Raw genomic sequence first — 13,357 nt, forward strand, 5'->3', positions numbered from 1 at the left:
ATTCATTGTGTTACTGGTGTGAATGTGTTGCACAAACGCCTTACATGTGCGTCTGGGGAGAAGCCTGACTGCTCTGTGCCAAGCTACCAGAGTGTAAACACAGTTTATCTTTGGTGTGTAACTTTCTTGCCCTGACTATAGTGGTGGGTTCTGCCTGGCTGAGGTGCAATTCCAGCAAACCAGAAACCCCATTTCTAACACCCTCTATGCCACTTTATGAGTCAACACTGTGACTGGGCAGAACATATAACTCTTCTAGAACTGCATTAACCACCAGAGTGGTCTTGCCAATATTATAACCTCCTCTCTGGGCACACATAGATTTCTAAAGATTTTATTAGCTATGATGGTTAATACACCTCCTGCACCCTTTACCTCCCAATTTCTATAGAAAATGTGACAAGTCTCCTAGGAAAGGTTTAAGCAGAGTAATCTGAAATTCAGAGATGTTATCGCTTGAGTTTTGTCATGGGTATGAGGTGCTTTACAAATGGTGCATACCATACAAAACAATACAGCGCAATTAGCATGAGTTGGCAGTGGTATACATTTTTAATAAACCTTATAGCTATGTGGGTAATATTGCCCCCATGGCTGCTCATCTATCTCCATCTTGCCACATCCCATGCACAGCTCATACAGCCCCCCAAAGACAGCTGATTGACACTGGTTTGCCCAACTCCCGTAACCTATCTGCTGTACAAGATGTCAGAAGTCAGTGTGGCGAGTGAGGGCAGGTGGTCGATGTGCTATCTAAAACATCAACCCGTAACCTGAGCTACTACAAATCTGAGGGGCAATGTTTTCAACTTTTTGTTCATTACTCACCTAGGTGCTATAGGAGACAAAAGCTCATGGTGAATATATATGATATACAAGTGTACTGAAGGTACAAGATAACTGAAATAAGTTTGCATTGATTGGTTTGCTTTAAAAAAAAAGCGTATTTCCACTGTTTGATATGGCTTTCAAGATCAATCAACAGATTTACAGCGCACCCTTTCTGCAGTTTTTTCTATAATGTGGAATTGCCTCCAAGGCATCGGGCGCTTTCCCACAAAATCAGACTACATTACACAGTTTATTTCTGTTTAGCATAGAGAGGTTAGGTTAGATGCGCAGAAAACAGAATGTCGAGCTGAGGTTGTGTTTTTCCCAACACTAGCATCATAAGCATGAGTTATGGTACATAGAACAGTGTGGTGTGAGAGATCCAGATTAGACCACAATGCTGAAAGCAGGAAGGGATGTAATTGGTTGCATGAATATGTGCTTGGGCCAGAATTGTACACAACAACGTACAGCAGGTGTGCATGCAAGCAGATCATTTCATTCACTGGCATAAGAACACTACATCCTCCTCTGATCACGGTAACAGGATTAAAAGATTAACAACAAAGTCTCGCTTTCATCTAATAACAGAGTCTGTAAAGGCATGTACGTATTTATTGTGCCATTTGAGCAACGTTTTTCATGTGATGTCTGTCGAGAACTTAGACCACCTAGAAAAACATGTCCCGCCATGTTACCCATGCACATAACAGGGGAGGAAAGCTGCTTTTATTGGAGAAAAAGAAGTTAATTATGTGGTAAGCCTAATAAATGAACCTGTTCACATAGTACCCAGGGGTTTTGCCACTCTCTGCCTCAGAAGAGAAGAACAGAGACAGACTTTAAACAAGCTTAAAGGTCACATGCTCCGAGTGTGGCCTAAGACACAAGAAGGCAACTGCATCTTCGCTCCCCTCAAACACAACCACCGTCATTAGTGCTGTGCATGAGGGGAAAAGCAGTGCTGGTGCATCACCATTAAAGACATGACCAATCACTCTCTGGCTTTAAACGAAAGCCACTGAGTAATTGGTCATTTCTTCAATCATTCCGCCCCTGCACTGCCTTGAAAGCATGGCCCGCGGGGCCAGGCTAGTCTGCCCAAACCGATCCAGGCTTTGCTGTTATACTTAAAAGTTAATGGGAGTAAACCCTGGATTGGTTTGAGCAGGTGCCCCCAGCGCTCCAAAAGAGACCAGTGGGATGCACTGTGTTTCTCCAGCCTCCTAAACAGAGCACTGGCTCAAGGAGTCTGAAGTGCGGATGTCAGGTTGGCCATAGCTAAATACCTGTCCAACCTGACATGCACACTGGACCTCACACTGCTGAGCATTGTCATGGCATGCCAATCACCCGGATTGGCCATTGTTAATAGCCTGTCCCGCAGGCTGCACCAGTACCACCTAAACCAGCACAGAGTAGCAATGGGTGTTGCATAGTCTTTGGATGGGATTTAATTTTTTCAACTATGCCACTGGCGCCTCCACTGGGGGAGGAGGCGATGCTCAAGTGCTCCATGGAAGCCCCTGTGTATGCAGACATTTGTGTCGAGGCAGGACACAGGCTATTGAAGTGTAAGTGGGGTTGTGCCCAGCTCCGCCCTTTCATTCTGCCAGTGATAGCCCCCATCTAAGATTTCTATTGTGTGTGGCTGTGTAGGAGAAATGCATAAAGCCTAACTGCCAACTACGCCCAGTCATGTGACCCAGTATCAGACTGCAGGCAATAAATGGCTGTGGCATGAACTTTCGTAAAGTGGCATTTTCACAATTGAAATTTAAATTCCGACTTCACCATGACGGAGGAGTTTTCATTATTATTCGAAAGACACCAAGCATGAACTGATCACCTGCTCTTATTTGGAAATTATCACTCATTAAAGTAAAAAGGTAATTCCAATGTTATCCTATGGGAAAGGTAGGCCTTGCAGTAGTGAAAACCGAATTTCAGAGTTTTTCAGTACCAGGACATGTACTAAAAGGTTCATACCCAACTTTTTAAATACACTCCATCCTGCCTTCTGGGCTGTCCAGGACCTAGCCTACGGGTGAAATGTATTAACAAGCATTGGCATAGCCAATAGGTCTCGCTTTTGGGACCTTATAAGTATTTAGTTATGCAACTGTTGCATAGTTAAACACTTATAAGGTCCCAAAAGCGAGACCTATTGGCTATGCCAATGCTTGTTTCACTTCCATCTGGGCCAAAAACAAAGGCCTGATTTAAAGGTTCATCAGCGCTTCTTTTGTTTTAGTTTAATCCTGGGTGGGAGCTATCTGTAGCCTAAAACCTATACGCCAATGCAATGGAGGGAAACAAAGGCACTCAGGTTGTTGTAGTTTCAGAAATATTTAACAGAAACTATGAACTGGAGCCGGGGCTTTGACTTTGTTCAACCCCTGCAAGTAAGAGATGCATGCACTGTAAGAATGTCAGGAGCATCTGTATTAGTAATTACACAAATAGTGATTTAAATAGAACTTACTAATTCATTTATTTATTTGCTTTGTATATACCTACTCCTTCCATTGTAGGTTGTCAGAGCGCTTTGCATCACACACATACACATATTATACACAGACAATAAATCATACAAGTGTGTAAATCAAAGTGCAGGAAATGTTATATAAGGCAATGAGGGTTAGAATGTATGGCCCATACTGCTAGGCTTTATATTAAATAGTGCATGGTCGGGAGAAATACAAAGTCAGAATATAAAAGTGATTGAGGTTATCTGCACCAATTAGGCAGTATCACTCCGAAAAGGAACCCTTTGTAGTAACCTAAGAAAAATGATAGCTTGAGAAAAAAACAATAAGGTTCTAACCCCACCATAGCTAGCAGCTTGCATGCAGCGCCTTAATGACTATTCAGAGCTCACTGTTCTATAGTATAAGGATTGCAACGTATGAACTGCAAACAACATATGGATCTCTGTGTCAAAGGCAATGATCAACTTACTTATCTACCTAGAATACAAATCTGTGATCTTCATCTTATGCAATGTGTTTTTCAGCAGATGCAGTAACACTTTATGCTACTTTATGAGTCAAAACTTTGATTAGATAAAACACAGATCAATCCTGGAACCACCAGAATTATCTTACCATTATTATCCAATGAAAGTACTAGGCACACAAAGATCTCAGCGGCCAGTGCCTTCACTCCATAATATATTTTAAGATGCAGCCACTGTGTGACCAATTGGGTAAGCCAGAACAGACTTGATGTCTCATTTGTCCTTAGTGCCAGTTTCTAGGCAGCAGAGTAAAAAAAAAAAATGTAAAGTTGACTGTTAAACACAGTTTTTCATGACTCTGCCCTTTTGTGCCTCCACCCCATTCCTCTGCCACACCTTGACCAATTCATGGGTGCCAGGAGCAAATATTTTCTATTTTCAGCACCTGCACCCAGTAAAATTAAAAGCAGGTTGGGTTGGAGTTGTGGTCAGCCTGGCCCCACCCGGCCACCTCCTGTGGCACCCCAGCAGCCCCAAAGCCTGCCCTGCATCTTCACCTCCGCCTTCCCCACCTCCACCCTGTGCATCGCGTTGCCCCTCCTCCAACTCCCCCTACACCCTGTTACCGTTAGCTCAATTAATGGGGTAAATGGTAGCAGAGATGTCCCTGAAATCAGGTATAAGCCCACGGCAAGGGAACCGGTAATTACAGGTGGACATGGTTATTACCGACCTGGAGACTGAAACCCCTCATTGCACGGTGCAGCGAAGCAATTACAATCCACAATGTTGGCATATTTGCCCTGTCAACTCACGTAGGCCTTTAGTTGTTCATATGTGTGATGGAGAGCACTCATTCGTTACAATAACACGCAAGCCAGTTAATCACTTGCATATACTGTAATAAAAAAGAGAAGGGTTTGTCCATGTGTAATGTAACTGGTGCTCATGTAAAGCGCTGCTATACCTTCGGGTTGTGGTTGCGCTACACAAAACTGCAAACGCAACCCAAAAATGACTTCGGTAGTAAAGTGAAACATTGTAGAGCCTAGAGTCGCCTGTGTGAGAGCAGCTCACCGATGTATTTTGTAAAAGGAACTGGAAGCACATTGCGTTGATGGGCAGCTAACATCTTTGGAGTTACTCACATGACGTAGGTGCAGGTGGAACATCCTCATGTGTCAAATATGTTCCCCACATCAACATCAGTTTACCATTTTAGAGCGTCTTGGCACTTCTACGCTCTGTGCCCCGTCACCATCACTCCATAATTCATAGATTTCCAGGTCAGAGAATGCCCTTCTCAAATATGCGCAGATATTTGCACCATTCTAACGAAACCCAGGACCTTGTTAGACTACTGGATTAATGGCTTCAGCTTTGTGGTCGCCGGCCAGAAGGAGCGTGGTATGCAAGGCAAATGGGCACCGCGCTGCCTGCTAAGCACGGGAGGTGTGAATGATGATAGCAGCCCCTTTGAAGCTTGTTTACTGAGAGGTAATAAATGAAGATGCGCAGGAGCCAGGAGGGACGAGCAGCGAGGCGAGCCAGATGGTCGCTGCAGGGAAGGATGCCTGCTTTGATAAGCGGCCGCTGAATGATGTCAGTGTTTGTCCAGAATCTTATTAAATCAAAGCTTTGCTTATATTGGCTCCATGAAATAAAAAAAACGAGCCAGGAAAAGTTGTGATGTCAGATCTTCAGTGTGGGATACCCGCTGTATAAAGGAAGGCGTGTCCAGGAATGGATTTAGTCAATAAAAGATGCCGCATTTTGTGTTAATAAAAAGCTAACTTTAAGTTGCATACAGGTTTAACCCTCAACATTAATGCTGTGATATGGTACGACTCGTAGAAATGTACAGCGGTGACATGAGCAGGTATGAGATAAGAGCTGGGAGGGTATTAATGAAAGTGGTAAAGTCCTGGTGGGTAGCAAGTAACCAATATTAAGAAGGCACATCAGTGCTCTGTTATGCTGTGATTACTTGCTGGTAATCGTCATTATACTTTGTCCTGTGCTTCCTCGTCAACGCCCTTACTGTGGGGGAAGAATCATGACAGGGAAACAGACAACTGTGCTACCCTTTAAATAAAAAAACAAGTTTAGGGAACCCTGGAAAGCACTGCGATAAGTTGCTTTGGTTGTGTGACACGTGGTCATGTTAATTAACTTTCAGCTCCGTTGCGGGGTTAAGAAACGCCAGGATGAATCGCAACGGTAAATTACTTTCATCTTATGTTGTCAAACACTCGGTTATAGATGTTTAAATGCCCCAATACAAATACTGGCTCCATGCACAAGAATATTTGAGTTGAAATGCAGTATTGCGTTAATACGCCTGCAGCTTTAACAAGAAGGGCTGGGCGAGAAGGGAGGGGGGAATGCCAGCAACAGAGGAGCCCGCAAAAGTGAAAGTGATCGTGCTTACGATCGCTACGGAGTTAAGACACATGGCGCTGCGCACGTGCACGTTCACGTGCACTGTAGCTTTAGGCCACGGCAGCACTTTGAAAAGCCCAGATATAAAATGTCTCTTCGAGCCTTTGGCTCGCGAGACCTAAAAAGGAAGATTTGATACTAGCAAAAGGTTTGTTTTGCCAGGTGGAAATGGCAGTCTAAAGCTGCACACATAGGCTGCTGTGGCAGGCCTGAGACATGTTATTAAAGGCTACTTCGGTGGGTGGAACAATCAGTGCTGCAGGCCCACCATTAGAATTTCGTTTACAGGCCCTGGATTCATGTAGTGAGTACCACTTTCATGGGGACCCATAAGGAAATTGAATATGGCAATTTCTTGCAAGCCAAAACTACCATGTTTTAGGGAGAGAGCAAAAGCACTTTAGCACTGGTTAGCAGTGGTAAAGTACACAGAGTCTGAAAAGCAACAAAAACGTCACCAAACAGGAAGATGGAAGGCAAAAAGTTAGGGGCCTAACATTAAGGATAAACCCAGTGGGTCATAAGAGTTGAAAGACATTTTGCAGCACGGAGCCTTTCAGGTGCACCGATGTTTAACCTGGAAGCAGAAGATATACGGATATCACAGTTGACCTGATGCCTCTGCTTTTCAAAATGAGCTCTCTCTCAGGTGGGACATTGTTTATAGATGGGAGCTTGTTTCTTTTGTAGTACGTTCAGCAGGGCATTGGATGCGCGCACTTGAAGGTCGGGGGGGGGGGGGGGGAGGGGGTGCGCATTGAGACCGAAGTGCGTGTCTTACACTACAAAACCCATCCCGTTCACATTCTCCCTCGCTAACCTTACCCCAGCCACCTGCTAAATTCGTATAATATAATTTATTATATTTGAATTCAAATAAATATGTACTCCTTTTGAAGAATGAACAGTTTCCTAAAGGATGTATTTTGTAAGACGACACGAGGAGTTGAAGTAAACTTTCATTAATGGCTGCATACACACTGGTAGAAATTTGTATATCTATGCAGCGAGCGGAGCAATGAATACTAAATGGAAAAGGGATCTGAGAAGAGCTGTGACAAAATTCTTTAAACAACCGTATTTTTGCATAAATCCTAGTGGAGTCATTGTCGTGCACCTTCATTGAACTTTAAACACTTTTATGGGAAAAATAACTCCATAATTTATTGGATACGCTTAAGTCTCAGAAATCAAATGCTGTTGTAACATTTCTGATATCCATTAGGTGGTAGCAAAGCCTCTCTGTTGGAGACAGGGAACAGTTTCATGTACTAGGAGAGACGTGAGATATTTTCCTCATACTCTTTTTGCTTATATTTTACAGCAATGTGGTTTGGGGCTCGTGTGTTTAAAGATAAATGCAGTAAACATCCTAAACATAGTACGTAATGCATGGGCAAAGTGGACAAATTGCTCATCTTTGTAAAATTATCAAAACCGCTCTTTACATATCTCTACTTCTCTGTCTCTATTTTGGGCTCCTCGGCAGGACATATTGCTGCTGTGTTTTTGGTGTGAAAGTTTAAGTATAATTAGATGTTCAAATTTAGACAGGCTTCAATTAGCATAAGTTAGGTAATACAATTTGCTTAATTTATTGGCATTTTTGACATGGAGAGCAGTGAAGTTATGGTGAAAATGGTGTGTTCGGAAAGTGGGCATGCCACCTTCTCTAGCAGAGTTAGAGGCAGATTTACAAGCCCCTATCCACACTTTTGCGTCACTGTTGCGTCACTTTTGTGATGCAGCGGAGGCGTAAATAATGCGGCCAAGTTACAACGTGATTCATCTAGGGAGATGCGTCACGGTATTAAGCCCTGCGGCCTTCCCACGCAGGAAAGCCTCGTAAAAGTGACGCAGTGAAATCTAAAAGATTTCACAGTGCCACTTCTAGGATGCCACTACGTCAAAACCTTACGCCTGTTTGAAGCAGGCGTAAGGAGTGATGCAATACAGTAAGTATAGACCTCAACATGCATTGCTGGAGTTGCGTCGTGCTTGGGACACGACTCCAGCAATGCGTGACTTTTGGGCCAACAGATGCGTCTGAATTTCTGACGCATCTGTCAATCCTTGTGCCATGGTGCGTCGTATTGTAAATACGTCTCATCCATGGTGGCACAAGGGTATCGCAGGCTAGCGCAGGGAAACTGATTGACTTAGTATATCCATAAAGAAGAAAGCGACAAAAGCTTAGCTTCCCTTGGCGAATGTCAATCAAGATAGAGGAGTTTTTCTTGTGCACACTTTTGGGCCATTTTCAGTAATCAGTGAGATGAACTGCCCAGAAAGTGCTACTATTCAGAGGATCCAAATTCCGAGTCAAAGGGAGGGAGGAACTGTGCCATCAAGGCAGTAGCCAGACAAATAAAATGCCTCCCACTTTGAACCACAAGGCAGTAAACATGAGAGCAAAGTGAGAGACCTCAACCATTTCTATGCAGGCCTTTGTTCCTCTCTCTCCCATGCAGAAATTAGTGAAACAATGCTTTTTTTGTAGCACAGATTTAAAAGAACAGCTGCATTTTTACCAGTCGTCCTTTCTTCTCCCCTTCCACCCTACTATTACGCTATCCTTTGTTCTATTTTTTTCCTTTTATTCTTCATCAATATTTTCCTTGTCTATTTCTCCCTGTCTTTTAATCATTCTTTCTGTCTTTTTACCTTTATTTCCTTCTTTCTGTTCTACTTTATAGTATTCTTTCTTTCCTTCTTTCCACTCTTTTAAGTCCTTTCCATCTTGTTTTCATGCTGTCCATTATTCTTTCCTTCCATCTCGCCTGCTTGCCCTTCTTTATTTCATTTCTTTTGTTTCTCTCCTTCTTTTCTCCTTTCCCCTCTTTTCTCATTCATTCTTTTCATTCCTTACTTACCATCTTCCTGCCCTTCCTTCCCTCCTTCGTTTCATTATACCTTGCCTTCTTTAATTTTCTTTTCTCTATTCTTCTTTTCTCCCTTTCCTTGTCTTCTTTTTCCCTGTCTTTCATTCCTCTTTTTGAGATTTGTTCTTGAATTTTAAATTTTTGAGTCCTGCTTTCCTTCTTTCTTTCCCTCCTTCTATTTTTCTTTTATAATTTTGTTGTTACATTCTTTCTTTCCTTCCTGACATCTTTCTTTTTTCCCATCACTTTCTTTCCCTCTATTTTATCTTCCTTTCACTCTTTTTTCTCCTTTTTTCGTTTTCTCTTCCCTCCTTTCCGCCCTCCTTTCTGCATATCAGCTGTGTGTCATTTCTTTCCTTCTTTGCAGTCTTATTTTTCTTTCTCCTTGCTGTTCCATCACTCCATTAGCCTCTTACTTATTTATGTCATTGCCATAATTTCTTTTCTTTCTGTTCCGCTTTGCGACTCCTTTGACTGACCCCACAGCTTTGCTATGTATTTTTTTCCCTTTAATGTTTATTTGCTTTAGCTTTTATCTTGTGACCTTCATGTCACAGATAAAAGACAATAATGGGCAATAACAAGTTATTCTGACCCAGGACACAAGTCCTAAAAAAAGAAGTGGGGGGACCAACAAGGTTTGGCAGTGTGCAAGTGACATTATGGCACCTGTTATCAATTCAACAAAAGCTTTCTTCGTTTTTGCAACAAAAAAATCATAAAAGCACATAATATCACACAACATTATAATCAATATAGCTTTGAAATTATTATTAAAAAATATTAAAAATGCCAACAGTTACATAAGTAAAAAGTCCTATTTCCTTCAATTTTGATCGAGGGGCATAACATATTATGAAAAATTCATATAAAAATGATTTTCCTTCATTTCTTTCCATTTAAAAAAATAAAGCTAATGACATTGTAAAAAGATAATTGTCTAGAAATTGCAGTACTAAAACGCAGGATGACATTGTCTGAGACCAAGTGAACTTAAGTCCACCTCTTCCTTTGTACAGAATAAAATGTACAAAATAAAAGAACATGCATTGTTTGATTGCTGAGACATATCATCGCATGGGCACATACTCATGGGTCTAGACCAATCGTTCATGGTAGGAAAACTAGTAAGCCTGTGAAAGATCCCCAATCTAAAGTGGGTCTACATCATTCTATAACATCCACCTGAAATGTTTTAAGATACTGCTGGATGCTATAAGTAGTTAACATCATTTGATTTGCCTGTACCGTTGGCTTCAATATTTCAGTAGAGAGTCTGTTTGTCTTGAGAAGCATCAAAGAATTTCTTTTTAGATTTTATATTATAGTGCATGACGTCTCGGTGCATGACATCAGCAGTGGCATCACAGGAAATGACATCACAAGAAGTAATATCAGATAATAAGACTTTACACATGTTTAGCAGGTGTGTCATGAGTACATTGAAGTGCAATACGAGATTTAAAAAATGAGATTTTGCGTCGGCTTGTGCCCCAAAAAATGGCACAACCTCAATGCAAAATTGGGGCCCAACTCATACATTTTCTTTCAACTCTGCTACAAAGAAATTGACAACAAGGAGAAATGCTGTGGTAGACCTGTTCTGCATAATTAGTTGCAAAGTCTGCCATTCAAAATATCTTATGGGTTTAAAGCACATGCTGCAGAGATCTTTGTGTGCCCATTAAATCTCAGGGAATAAAATAAGATAACTCTAGAGGTTAACACTTTTGCTGGGGAGATATGGTTTACATGATTTATTGTCATTGGATAATATGTATGTTACGTAAAGCACTCTGACATCCTGCAGTAGGATGAGTAGTGCTATGAAAGAAATACAATAGTGGTATTTAAATTGTTAATTGTGCAAATACTGGGACATACCAACACATCAGACATTCTTACAATACATGCATATATCTTATATACAGGGACTGAATAAAGTCAAAAACATGCCCCTCTTAAGTAACTGTGAAGTGATAACAAGCTGCGTGCCTTTGTTTCCCTTCCATTGAATTTTAATCTAGCTGTGAGTCTCTCGATAGTGCCCAGCCTGGTTAATATGGGAACAAAAGAAGGTCTGATGGCCCCTTAGCTTCAGCTTTTATCTGTGGCCCAACTGGCAGTGAAAATAAAAAAAGCCCCCTCCCTGTCTGCACATTCCTGCTGGGAATGGAAAGCAGACAACGTACAGGCACTGCTGAACGTGTCCCGGTGTCTGAAAATTACACCAGGACAAGTTCAACAAATTTCAGTGGGGCTCAGCTTCTTGGCAGAATGGACGGCATCTGCCCTGAGAAATTAGTGGGTAAATACAGTCTACCCGCGTGTACCCCGACCGTCACTGAAGCTGGTAAAGCGGGGGCTTCCCTACACCCAGTGCTTAATTTGTGCCGGTGCTTTCCGGTGCTTAGCACCGGCACTTATTTGTCAGGGCCGGGTCTACACTCAATATTATCCTGCTGCCTGCTTCCTTAGTTCACACGGGTCTCACCGGGGGCGGCAAAGAGCTGATATCGCACGTGAATCTGCTTAAAATATTTCAATTTAGACGCCACGGATGCCCATCCTACTATGAGACACACACACTGCCTGGGTCCCTGCCTCAGCTTACCAGTCACTCCAATCAGTCACAGAAGTGCTACCAATAACCAAAGTAAAAATATGATATTAGTCCAGCCCCGTCTCTCCATGGATAATCCTCAAATATGGGTCCCGATTTGGACCAATGATCACTGTTTCGCCCGCGGCCCGCCCCAGCATACTGCGCTGCCGCAGCACTAAGCCACCGAAAACAGAAGAAGCAAGCAGCGTGTTGCGCAGCAGGCCTCAGGTTAATTAAAACTAAAATGCAGTCTCCGTAATGCGTAGCCTGCGGTTCTGGTGTCTTGTGTCTCTAAGTGGTTCAGTTTGCTAATATGGGGCAGCTCGGTCCCTGCTGCAGTCAGGCAGAAGCCCTAATGGTGAGATACGTGGCCGGGGGCAGTAATTCTTTCTGCAATGCGTAAGAAATAACCTATTTTTTTAATATACTTCTTAGCAACTTGGTCGTGGGGCTTCATAGTACTTTTAAAGCTAACTCAGGTGTGCTTATTTTATTAACTTCAAAACTAAGGTGTAGAATGAAAGAATCTCAAGTTGCATTCAAATCTTTGCTACTGGGCCCTAACCCACTGAGCTCTATTACTGCGTTCTAGCTTGAAATTTAAGGCAGTGTAGCAGTTCAAGTGTCAGAATTATAATTTATTTCTGGTAGCCGCATTTTCCTGTTGTTTTTATACTGTGAGTCAGCCCTGCCATAGGTAGCATTGTTATGGGCACGGGTATGTGAGAATATGCTTGGAATGTAATTTATTTTAAAAATAGAGAGAGGAGAGGACTGTGCTTGAAAAAGCATGTGCAATGAAAGAAATGATTCCTCTTGAATCTGGAGGAACAGGCTGGTGTTGTGGATTGAAGTTTGCGCGGCACTCCAGAGGAATGGAGAGACATTCTTGTCATGTTAAAGTTATTGGAAGTGATAATATTAATGTATTATTACAAGATATCGGTGTCAGCAGGCTTGCAGCACGTGCGAGTATTCACGCTTTTAGCATGTCCCTGTGAGAAGCACCTGTTTAAGCAATGCAGGCTCACTGGCCAGAGCGTGGGGGTGTGCAAAGCATGATATAAAGGTTGATAGTACAAAATGTCTCAAGGGGAACTGAGATCTCTTTTATTCAATCACCACACTTGGTGCATTTCTTCTTTCTTCTTCCTTTGTTCCTTATTTTTTACCTGCTACTTTCATCCCTTCTTTAATTTCTTTCTTTCTTTCTTATCCTCAACCCTTCCTTCTGCTTTTTTCCTCCTTCCTTTCTTCTTTCTAGTCCTCCATCTCACATTGTTTGATTCCTTTTTCCCCCTATCCCTTCATGTCTCCCTTTCATTCTTTTTTCCCTCCTTTCATCCATTACTAATTTTTTTCCTCACTCCAGACCAGTGCTCCCCTTCCTGCCTGCATTTGTTGGTGCCTTCTTTAACCCCTTCAGTGCCACGCCCTTTCCCCCTCCTGTGCCGGGCGTTGCACTAGTGGGTGGGGTTCATGACGAGATAGTCTCGTCATGGGCACAGCGCAACCGTGCTCCATGACCAGACTATCTCGTCATGGGCACTGAAGAGGTTAATGTATTTTTTCCTTCATCCCTTTCTTTCTGTTAAGCAGCACCGTACAAGCACATTCTCTCTAAGTTGTGAAGCTGCC

The sequence above is a fragment of the Triturus cristatus genome, chromosome 2_2 (assembly GCF_964204655.1).
Source record: "Triturus cristatus chromosome 2_2, aTriCri1.1, whole genome shotgun sequence".
Classification (NCBI taxonomy): Eukaryota; Metazoa; Chordata; class Amphibia; order Caudata; family Salamandridae; genus Triturus; species Triturus cristatus.